The following is a 12,672-nucleotide window of genomic DNA, read 5'->3' as shown; positions in this document are numbered from 1 at the left end:
ATGTTCTCCATGATGTTCCGGAAGTGGCCATTTCTAAATTACCTTTGTTCTCGAGTTTTGATTCAGTCGATGTTAGAAAGCATCTAGGCAAGTTTACTCGTATAATGATTATATATTGTAGACCCCCTCAGTATAATCATGAAGATGTCAAAATGCGTCTTTTTGTCTTTTCTTTGAAGAGGGTGATGCTTTGAATTGGTTTAACAATTGTTCTAAGGATTCTTTCACTTCTTTACAAGACATTGTCAATGCTTTTAAAGATAGATATGGTGATCCATATAGCTCGCCTTGTGCCCCTAAAATTGTGCAACAGAATGAAAGTAATCTTATAAAAAGTTCAGCTGTCGATGAAAGATTTCATGACAATTGTTCATATTAGAATGTGCCATCCACTTGTACCATTGCAGATCAAATCCATGATACTAGAAAAGCAGGGACAAATTATAAAATCAGTGTCAACAATGAAAAGGAAGATCAGAAGCAAATTATACAAGAACTAATGCGGCTGGTAAAAAATATGGAGATCAATCAAACTAATTACGCCAATGATGTGAGAACTTTATGCATCCACCTGGAAAAACGTAATAAGGAGATGGAGATCATGCAAAATCAGCATGCTAAGGAAATTGAGGCCATGAAAACTAATCATGACACAGAAGTTAGTTTTATGCAAAGCAAGTTATCGGGCTTAGAGGAAAATATGACAACCATGAAAGCTAATCATGATAGGGAAATTAATTCTATGCAAAATAAGTTATTGACCATGGAAGAAGACCATGCCAGGAAAATCAATGCTATGAAGGTTGAACACTGTAGTTAGATGGATGCCATTACAATATAGGTTCAGAAATTTCAACAACGGTCAGAGGATGAAAGAAACCAGGGAACGTCAATAGATCAGGAGCCTCCTTATCTATTATAGCAAGCTCCATCTTATTATGAGGTCCTTTGTTCCATTGGAAAGTGGATGATTGAAGGTGACCTGGATAAAAGGAAAATTAATAATCAGATTGATGCTCACACGGTTAATCCACCAGTCATTGAAGATCAAGTTATAACTCATGGCACCTGTGATATTGATCCATCATCCTTGACAGGGCAGATGCAAAATGAAGAAAGACATGTCACGGATATCTTACATACTTCATCTGAGAGCTTTGAAACAGAAAGTTTTACATCATCAGTGATACAGCCTGCCACGAAGAAAAAGCTCAAGAAAAAGAAAATGAGAAGAAGATTTGATGCATCAGACGACTGTGAGCAGCTTGATTTTCGGATAGGGAAAAGTCCTACCGTATGCAGAATTGGACATGGCACATCTGATAAGTAGCCAACAGATTTGCCTGAAAGCAGGCAAATGCTTAGTATACACTATATTGAACACATCTGATGCCATGGGGCATCCTCTGTATTTCTAACCCTACTTGTTTTTTCAGCATTTTCATTTCAGTTTTAGATTAGATTTACTTTTCATGTTACTAGATAGTTAATAAATGAAGAGCTGATATCTTTCCTGTGCTTAAAGTTATATGATGATTTTTGGATGGATGCTACTTATTTTTGGTTGTGTGTTGCGTGGATGCAAATTTTGGATTCTCACATTCTTACAGTGCAACAACATGTCCCCAAGTAGAGCCAGATGTTGACCACTATGTGTCAATATTGAAAATGAAATTAACTCAAATAGATTACAGAAAAATACACATAAAAATCAGAGACACAATATTGGCGGAAAAAGGCTAAAGCCTCATGCTTCTCTCTCATTCTCATTCATACATTCATCAAATAATTGAATATAGTGTTACAAATAAATAGATGAGAGACAGTGTTCTCAAGATAGTGCGTGCTATCTTAGACACTTTTGGTTGAGATAATTTCTCCTTTGGTTGAGATAATTTCTCACCAGACACACACCAATATATGAGTTACCTAAGATAACTCCTATCTTAGAGGAACAACCCAAGAGTTAGGCACAAATTCCTAACTTGGAATATTTAATTAATTAATTTATTTTTGGATTTATTATTGTTTTATGAGAGAGTCTAACATTCCCCCCCTCAATGATAAATCCAAAAATAAGAACGAGAACCATCTTCCAAGTTCTCATGTTGATCCTGAAAAACATTGCCTGAAAAAACCGCCAAAACTGGATGGTGGAAAAAACGCAAATCTGAAGAGAACATGAATCAGCTGCATGCCTGATTCATCTCTGAATGTCGCTTGACAACTCCATCATGTGCCAAGCCGCAAAAGGATCCAGCTGTCCTTTGTTTGAAAACAGCATCCGGTGTCCACTGACACAATTTTGATGAACGCCCACTGGCGTATTTGCTGCTGATGATTGCCCACTGGCTGAAGATGTTGAAAAACAACTCAATGTTGTTTTTGCTATGATCAAAGCTGCTCACTACTGCTTTGGTTGTCGATCGCCCACTGGCGAATTTGCTGATGCTCACTGTTGATGACAAATGCCCACTGGCTACTTCGCTGATGTTGACGAGACTTTCAGTCTGACAACCACTTGTCAATTGCATTGACATTTTCCCCCCTTTGTCAGCTGAAAGGAGAGACAATCTTCTCCAAAATATATTTGAACTCCCCCCCTTCAGGTGTAGGAGAGTTTCACTTTTTGCTATGATCAAAGCTGCTCACTACTGCTTTGGTTGTCGATCGCCCACTGGCGAATTTGCTGATGCTCACTGCTGATGACAAATGCCCACTGGCTGATGAAGATGCCCACTGGCTACTTCGCTGATGTTGACGAGACTTTCAGTCTGACAACCACTTGTCAATTGCATTGACATTTTCCCCCCTTTGTCAGCTGAAAGGAGAGACAATCTTCTCCAAAATATATTTGAACTCCCCCCCTTCAGGTGTAGGAGAGTTTCACTGTTGTACTCCCTCATTCAACTACATGAGAGTACCATCATCTGTTCACTGCTGGCTGCACTATGTGTGATTGTAGTCGGTTGTAGAACTGAGACAATCGTTTGACTGTGGATGACCATTCCCAAGGATCGATCCATTCATAATGTATCTTCAATCTGGCTGATTTTTGTTGGTTGCGACATTTTTTTGAGGAATGATTGGGCTTGCCACAATGGCAACAACGATGGAGATCAAAACACTGATCTTCCATATGACCGGTTCTTTGACAATGAGAACATTTCGGTTGGACTTCAACTTCAGGTTGCGTGCAATTCTGTTTGACTGCAACTTTCTCAGAACCTGCTGAGGTGTGTTGTTCAAGAAATCTTGCACTCACGAACTTAATTTGCTTGGAATAATCTGGGATATGTAAGTTGGTGTCATCAGTGACATACCCTAAGCCTCGTCGATTCTTGTTATTTTGAATTTCTTCCCAGGGCTTGATGATGGGTTTGGAAGAAATTTGAATTTGATCATGAACAACTTCGACACTTGAAGTTGTTTGGATAAGTGATTTGGAATCAACATCTTTATCTTCATTTGTATGGTTGAATGACTTGGAAGAAGCACTCTTTTGTTGCAGCTCATCTTTTTGTAGTTGCGACTCTAGTTGAAGAAACTGAATGGTTTCATGTGTTTGTTGTAGATGCCGTGAAAGATCAGCAAGAGTTTCTTTGCTGATGTGCACCATGTCTTCATCACTGGAGATGATCAAACTGTGAAGAATGTTTAACAACTGAATATGTTGCGCCATCTGAACTTGCTTATTTGAAATCAGGCTCTCTTGTCGTAGATGTTGTGCTTTGAACTGTTTCACTTGATTTTGTTACTTGCATGACAAGTTCGCTTGCTATGGGACTTGAATGGCACGCTCGCTTGATGATGATCGTATTTGCATGAATGACTTCACGCTCACTTGAATGAATAGCCACGCTCGCTTGATGTCGATCTCAACTTGCTTGATTGGTGTTAGAGTTGAACTTGTTTGGCTGCTTTGATGGTTGCTGCAATGATCTTCACTCTGGCTCGCTTGAAAGTTTGAACTTTGTACTATTTTGATGCAAATTGCTTGAATGAATACTCACGCTCACTTGCAGGAGATGTAAACTTGTTGCTTGTTTGCTTTAGAGTTAAAATTCGTGCATTCACTTGATTTTGCTTAAAGGAAGGGTGTCGAACACTGTCGAAAATGCACCCAAAAAAGCTTACAATGATTTTAATGACTCACTACAATGAATTCAGTTTGACTCAATTCAAGACTTGGGTGTCGGTTTCAATCGATAATGCACCCTTACAATTCAATGTGATTTGAGTTTGATTACAAGTTCAACAATGTTGATGTAGACTGTGCTTTGAAACGTTGAAGTTTACAGATTCATTAACTTGATTGTAGTGATGTAGACATTGCTTTGAAATGCTGGAGTCTACAGATTCATGAACTTGATTGTATTGAGTGAATTTGTTTGTTGAGGTAGAATGCCGATGTTGAAAACTTTGATGAGTTGTTGTATGTGTGGAGCTTAATTATCCTTCCTTGCAGCGATTTCATTACAGGTGTTGTGCTTGCTTTCATTGAACTTTATGTGTGTGGTAAATGCGATCATTTATGTGTCACAACTAGACACAAATCATAAGTAACAACATGAAGCCATAAAACACATGCGCCATCAAACACACACAGTGTACCTTAGATCCCCTTATTCAATTTCGGGCGGATCTAGGACACAATCACCACAAATAATATGTCTTTATTGAGTATTGAGATCATCAACCTTTCATCTTTTACAACATTGCCATGAAAGCTTTCTCAAACAATGAGAATTTGACACTCACAAATTTGGAAGAAAATGCGTTCAAAAACCTGACTCAACCTCCTACACCAATGAGCCTTCCACTGAAAAAATTTATCACTCCAAAGATTTCAAAACATCACCCTTATTACTCCATGACAAAACTTTATTATCACACATATGTGATTTCCAATGTAAAAATCCCCACTTCACACTTATTACTCCCAAAAATAAAAAATAATTTATCGCATGTTGAAATATCACTCAACCATATTCCACTCCTTATCTCTCCAAAAACAATTTAATAAACAACTTTACCTTTTCCTTACCCAACTTGACTTATGCATTTAAATCCTCCAAAGCGTTTCTTTTACATATCACCAAGGACTATAAAATATTTTATTACTGTAATGAAAAGTAATAAAATATATTTTCTTATGCCATTAGAACTTGTGCATCGCTTCATGTATAATGTTTATGAATAACTACGCATAGACCTTGAAGGAAGTGCTTCAATCTTATGCAGGTTTTCCTTTAATCTTGTTTTGTTTTAACCAAAATCTTTGGCCACCATGTATCATTCATGAAGCACATAAATATTTATAAAGAAAATTGTTTCAACTTTTGATAAGTAAAATCATTCTCCGCATTAAAATTACCTGAATCTTCACGCACCGATGCAGCTTCATAAGTCGATGTTTCAGTATCTTCAGGTATGTTTGAGCGAATTAGGCGTGCTTCCAGAACTGTTGTTCAATTTGATGAAGTTTTCCACTGGATTTGAGGTCGGAATTTGCAGTCCACGCAGAGCGTAATGTAGATGGATTTCTCGCTGCTAATAATATGGAGTTGGGGGAGATTATCAACATTCCGAAAGAGAGGCTTCAATCGTGGTCTCTTGGGTATAGAGATGGCGCTGCTGCACTGTCCAATTTCACTTCCGCTACTTCCATTGGCTGCACCTGCAAGTTTCATTTCTCATCCAAAACATATACATTTACGAAAAGTAGCAGTTCCCAAGTTTCGAAGTGCTCCACCAACAGTTGCACTTCTTAATTTGAATCCTCCTCCCTATGATTTTGATGCATTAGAACCACATATGAGCAAACAGACTTTGTCTTTCCACTGGGGCAAGCATCATCAAGCTTATGTTGATAACTGTAACAATCAGATTAAGGATACAGAGCTGGCAGAGTGTACCTTAGAAGACATTATTAAGAAAACATATAACAACGGTGATCCTCTTCCAGTATTTAACAATGCTGCTCAGGCCTGGAATCATGAGTTCTTTTGGGAATGTATGAAACCCGGGGGTGGGAAAGAGCCTAAAGGAGAGATCCTTGAACTTATAAAAAGGGACTTTGGTGCTTATGATGAATTTTTAAAGGAATTCAAGCAAGCATCAACAACACAATTTGGCTCTGGTTGGGCCTGGCTTGTTTTAAAAGACAATAAACTTGTAATTGAAAAAACTCCAAATGCTCTGAATCCTCTTATCTGGGGTCATAAGCCGCTTCTGACCATAGATGTTTGGGAGCATGCGTATTACCTTGACTATCAGAATCGACGGCCAGATTACATATCGACATTTATGAATGAGCTTGTTTCCTGGGACGCTGTCAATGCTCGGCTTGATCGTGCCAAGGCTTCTGCAACATGATTGGTTTCTAGGACTTTAGCTTTTACATCTCCTGACAGTTATGCTCTGCATACATTACGAACAAACTCACACGGATGCGCCGAATTGTTCAGCCATAGCGCGTCACTGGATTTTACCGCTGGCTGTTTTAGGAAGCGAGTCTGTCACAAAAAAACCTTCTTGGGAATCTTGAAGGCAGCTAAATTCTTCCTGCAATTTCCAGAGCAATATACTTGCAGATTCAAACAAAATGCAGAACAGGTATCTTTCAGCTCTGATACCACATATTGAAAATGAAATTAACTCAAATAGATTACAGAAAAATACACATAAAAATCAGAGATTGGCGGAAAAAGGCTAAAGCCTCATGCTTCTCTCTCATTCTCATTCATACATTCATCAAATAATTGAATATAGTGTTACAAATAAATAGATGAGAGACAATGTTCTCAAGATAGTGCGTGCTATCTTAGACACTTTTGGTTGAGATAATTTCTCCTTTGGTTGAGATAATTTCTCACCAGACACACACCAATATAGGAGTTACCTAAGCTAACTCCTATCTTAGAGGAACAACCCAAGAGTTAGGCACAAATTCCTAACTTGGAATATTTAATTAATTAATTTATTTTTGGATTTATTATTGTTTTATGAGAGAGTCTAACAGTGAACTACCCATAGTAGTACACCCCCTTTTTTGCAAAAGGGATAGCGCTTAATCGAGATGTCCGTGCCATTCGATAGTCATCATCAGCCCGATCATATTATGTTGTAAACCCAGTTTGCATGTGTAAATTGTAAATAATCTTAGCAGATCTGAGTCATGTATGTAAATTGCCTAGATAAACCTAATTTTCTAGTGATAATCTACGTTTCGGAAGGTTTTTTGTCTCACCGATCCATGATCGGCAGAGTTTTCCTTCAGCGTAACCCCAAAGCTGGAATGAATTTTGTCACTAGAATCTTAGGGGAATCCTAGTGTACTTCGAGTCTATGTAAAAGTAATTTGGAAATAATTCTAACTATCTGGTTAGTTTATTACAAATTGCTTGATCTGCTAGATTATATTTGTGTCGTAGAGCTAGGTGGTCTATGAGGGTCTATGTCAAATGGGTTTTCCCCCTTGAGATGTAAAATTGTAAAAGTCATGATATAAAGTGTCTTGAGGGTTAGAAAATGTTTTATCCCCTCATAGGTCCTAGGTCTTAGGTAATTTTTCCAAAGGCTAAGTTTGAGAATCCAATAAAAATAATAAAAGATATAAATAATAAATAATAAAAAAAATAAAAATTAAAAAATTAATAAAATAATAATAAGTCAAAGTTTTGAGAAAATAAATGCATAGTTCTAATTTTTTAATATATTAAAATACATTTAAGATTTCGATAGATGAGATTAAAAGTGATTTTGATTCTCATCGACGGTTGAGATTAGTTTGACATGGATCACTCGAACTAGCCGTTGGGAATTTTTCCTTTAAATAGGGTGTTAGGAGTCATTTGAGAGATGGAATCTGTGAGTCTTGTGCTAAAGAAAGTCTCTTGTAGTCATTTTTTGTGCAATAAAGAAAGACTTTGGGGTTGAAAATCTCGCTGGTGTTACTCTTTTGGAAATGCTGTAAGATGTTTTATTTTTCTGCATAATTTTATTTTCAGCCATTGACGATAGCTTGATGAAGATTGATTTAGGCACAGGTATCTTGTTTGATCTCTGGGGTTTGAATGATAGTTTAATTTCTGAAATATAATGGCAGGTATCTCCATTTGATCTGGATTTCACTATTGTTTTCTCCTTCTATGTTAATGGTTGATTTTAAGCTGTGCAGGAAATCCCTTTTTTTAGATTACCGGGCGTTCGGGGAAGTTCTCGGCTGAACCAGCCAACTCCCAGATTGCGTTTTCTGAAAGAGCCTAGCGGGTTTTGATCCTGGGCTTATCATTTGATTTTTTTTTCTTTTATGAATGCATGAAGGGTTCTCTGAAGTATCTCACATTAAATTTAAACTATGAAAATATTACTGTGGATTATTGACAAATCTGGCTGCTTAAGAGTCGAAAATCTGTAAATATTGTAAATTTTTAGCTGGTTTTAGGGTTTTCAGTTTTGTTTCTTGCACATTTTACTTCTCTGTGTTCTGTTTTTGCCATTGCAGGTTGTAGGTATAGATTTTAAAAGTTTTTCAGGGTTTCCATCAGGCAATCTAAAGTGGATTGATTTATATTTTTTACAATTTCTGAAGAAATTCAAGGGTTTTCTGCTGCTACCTGGAGGGTTTCTTTTTCGCAGAAGGATTTTGAAATTTTGTTTGAGGTGTGCATTGTTCAAGCCTCTAGGTTTGCATCATTCAAGTTGCAACACTGCACACCAAAAACCTTCCATTCACGTAGTCTCAAACTACAGCGTTCAGACCTGCAAGGAATTGAATTTTTTTTCGCTGCTTCATTTCTGAAATCTGTCCCTTTGTTGCCTTGGCCGTTACTGTTAAAGTGGCCATCAAAACACCCACACAGCTCCTTAGTCTTCCATCCACATTTCTTTTCGCAGTGTAATATCCCTTATTAGCTAGGAAACCGGATTCGTCCTAAACCCCCTGCGAATCCCGAATCCGGCGAATCCGACACGATTCGGTCCAGATTCGTGCCCAAATCACAGGACACGTCGTGTCCATTTCGGACACGTCGTGTCCGAGGGCGTGTCGCGATTTTCAGTGGCGTGTCGCGATTTTAGGACACGTGTCCGGTTTCCAGGACTCACTAAGCTCAGCGTGGGTATGAAAAGGGCGTGTTTGCTCATTAATATTTTCATTTGGTAAGTGATTTGTGCTGTTGCAGCAAGGAGTAGAGCATTTTGGCAGCTTCATAATCAAGTCTAGGCCCTAGTATTGATATGCTATTCATGGTAATGTTAAATTCTTAAAGTAAAAGTGACATTCTCCTTAATCTTCATTTTCATCCTTTTACTTAAATTTTTAACATTACCATGAAATGACTCAAGATGTATGAGAGTGGTTCCGGCCTCATTGGATTTCATATGGAGAAAGTAGAATTTTAGATTTCATTCAAAATCCAGCAGACTTATCAGTTTTTCAGGATTTTAGGATTGGGGGATTGCAATGTTTCCATTGAATTTTCTCATGTATTAGGGTATGGAACTCGTATTTAATCAAGAGCACCAAACCAAGAGCTTCTGAATATGTCGCTCCCGCTCCCATTTTCGCTCCCGCTCCCCGCTTTCGCTCCCGCTCCCAAGTAACATTGTTCCTGATGATATGGGTCTGGACACCATTGTTGAGTTGGCATTGGCTAACATGGATCTCAATGATCCAGTGCTAGAGCCTGTTAGATTTGATGACTTAGAGGAGTCAGCCTCCATACCAGCAGATGCAAAGGCGACTAAGGATACAGGGGAGGAGGAGGATGTAAAGGAGAGCAGTGGGGACCATGATGATGGGGACAGTGATGCTGATTGATGCCTTGAGGCTTGTATACCTGTAGTTGTTTTATATTTTCTATTTCTATTTGCCATTGGCATTGCACCAACACTACCTATGTAACACATTTTGATTTGATGACTTAATGAGAAAACTACAGTTGTCAGTGTGTTTATCTTACTATCTTGTAGTTGTAAGTTGTCTTTCAGTTATGAATTATGAATCATGATTTAATTTTTTAATAGATTTATCATTTATGTGACCAGTACCACTGACATTTATTTGAATTTTGTATGTACTATGCATGCTAATAGCTATAGATGAAGATCTATGTTTGAAATCAATAAATTTGTATCATTAATTAAAATTTGTGTAAGAAATATGATAATATCTAATTTTTAATATATATATATATATATATATATATATATATTTAAATATATTATATATATATATATATTTTAATAAAATAATATATAACGTGTCCTAACGTGTCCTGTTCCGGGGGGTCAGCGTGTCCCGAATCCGACACCACGAATCCCGAATCCTACGTGTCCCGAATCCCCGTGTCAGGTGACTTAGCTTATTAGGGGTATCCCTCAAACACAAGCAAACTCCAACCAGAGATGGACTGGGAGGGCGTTTACCAGATATGTCGCCTCTGAAAAGAGGACGAGATCTGGAGGCTACTTGGCCCTTTCTAGACTCTGTCTAAGAGTATAGGAGAAAAACACACAAGTGGTATAGTAGCCGGGAAGCTCAAAGAGATAAAAATAATAGTAGTGCAACATACAATAATGTATACATGGAATATAAGCAGATACTCGAGAAATGCAGAGAGAAATGCTAAGCCATTTTATTATACTGAGTAATGGAAAGAGTACAAGAGGTGATCAGAAAGATAGCACCTCGACTTGCACAAGGAAAGTGAAGAAATATACTCAGAATGGTAAGCAAATGGCCTCTCTCTGAACTGCGTCTAAGCTGCCGGAGAACTGTAGTGCTGCTGCTACTGCTGGAATCAAGTGAGCATTGGGGTTGTTCCCCTCCTCAGAAAATGCTGAAACTTTGGAATCAACCTCTGCTGAATAAACCCAGAAAAGCCCAGAAAGCTTTCCTAAAATAGTTGACCCCCGAAAATCACCCCCTTGAGGATCTACGCTATCCCTCAAGGCTCTGCGCTGCCCTTGAAGAGAATCCTCCAAAACTCTACTCGAAACTCTGCCAAAATCCTCCAATATGCAAGGGTTGATCCCTTGCTCAATCTCTAAGCTCAAATCCTCCACATAAACCCAATCCAGAGCTCCTACCAAAAGAGATTGCGTCCTCCCCTCTCAAGACTACACAGTCATCAAAATGCCCAGTTCCTCCTCAACTCCAGAAATCGCTCCTCCTGCAAAATACTAATGAAACTACCTTGCTCGAGCAGGCACTCGAAGTCCCCCGGGGCTAAGGGTGAGATCTCCAAACGGAGACACTTGATGCACTAAAGAGTGCTGCAGACAGGCTAAACAACCAGCGTGCTCTAAGTCGAAGTCACTAGCTCAAATGCAACATAATCCAATGCCAAAATGAGAAGGCTCCTCTCTTCTTTATAGCGTTGGCCTCTCCAAAACCCTAAGGTCCACCTCCTCCAACGTAGTCTCTCTCTTGCCATGTGCTCCTTCTCCATTTGCGCAGTCCCTCCAAGTGTCTACGTGGGCCCCCTTCTCTACGTGGTCCTTTGGCCCCCTTGGCTCCCCTTTTAAGTTACAATGTTGTGTTACTAGGGAATGAATTTATTCAAAAAGTGAGTTATGTTCCCCTTTCCTCACCTTTTTATTTATAAATAACTATAGCAGGCAAAATTGAGCAAAATCAAATATTCTAATTAGCCATGGCTAATTAAGAATATTACAGTCTCCCCCGAAAAAATGTTGCTTGTCCTCAAGCAACTGAAGTGATGGATGCTAGAAAATTTTCTCACTCTCCCAAGTGGCATCCTCATCCGGTAAATTCTTCCACCTCACCAAGAATTCGCGGACTGTCCTGCTCTGCAGCTGCCTCTCCTTGGTATCAATAATAGCCTCTGGCTGCAACAACAAATGCCCGTCATCATCCGTGGGTGGTAGCTCATCTGTCACTGTCACCTACTGCCCCAATGCCTTCTTCAGGCATGATACATGAAAAACGTTATGAATCCTGCTGCCTTGGGGCAGCTCCAATTCATACACAACCTGTCCAGTCCTGCGTATCACCCTGTATGGCCCATAAAAGTGGGGCTTGAGCTTCTCAACTCCCTTCTGCTTCAGTGACGACTGTCGGTATGACTGTAATCGTAGGTAGACCAAGTCCCCTACCTCAAACTGTCTCTCCACTCAACCCTTGTCAGCATACAACTTCTACTGGTTCTGTGCTATAGCCATATTATCCTTGAGAGCTCGGAGGATATCCTAACTCTCTTGGATCCAAATTTTGGCTCTCGGAGCCTTGCTAGCACCAAACATCACGTCAACAAAAGATGAAGGATGATATCCATACAAAGCATAGAATGGTGACATACCAATGGACATGTGATGTGTAGTGTTGTAGCAGTACTCCCCCAGACGCAACCACTTTAGCCATGCTCGTTGCTGCTCACTGACATAGTTACGCAAGTAGCCCTCCAGCCACTTGTTAACTATCTCTATCTGCTCGTCTGTCTGTGGGTGATAACTGGTACTTGGTGTCAACTCCGTCCCCACCAACCGAAAAAGCTCCTGCCAAAACTCGCCCATGAAACGGCTGTCCCTGTCACTGGTGATGGTCTTAGGGAGACCATGTAGCCTAAAGACCTCTCTGAATTACAGCTCAGCCACCTGCGCTGTTGCGTAGTGTGCAAATATGGCAAAAAAATGTGCGTACTT

General features: G+C 39.2%; 1 protein-coding gene and 1 pseudogene across 8 annotated transcripts in view; both read left to right on the top strand.

Moving 5' to 3' along the window:
• LOC149191548 (SET domain-containing protein) overlaps nucleotides 1-12,672 on the top strand; it is a 411,000-nt gene that overhangs the window by 314,684 nt on the left and 83,644 nt on the right. The gene's annotated exons all lie outside the window — the stretch shown is intronic.
• On the top strand, nucleotides 5,569-6,428 carry LOC149191549 (superoxide dismutase [Fe], chloroplastic pseudogene; annotated as a pseudogene).

Source organism: Pinus tabuliformis, chromosome 2_2 (genome assembly GCF_031772625.1).
Source record: "Pinus tabuliformis cultivar Carrire ecotype Pingquan chromosome 2_2, CPIR1, whole genome shotgun sequence".
In the NCBI taxonomy this organism is placed as follows: domain Eukaryota; kingdom Viridiplantae; phylum Streptophyta; class Pinopsida; order Pinales; family Pinaceae; genus Pinus; species Pinus tabuliformis.
The sequence above is the reverse complement of the archived record's forward strand: the minus strand, read 5'-3'. Positions and strand labels throughout refer to the sequence as shown.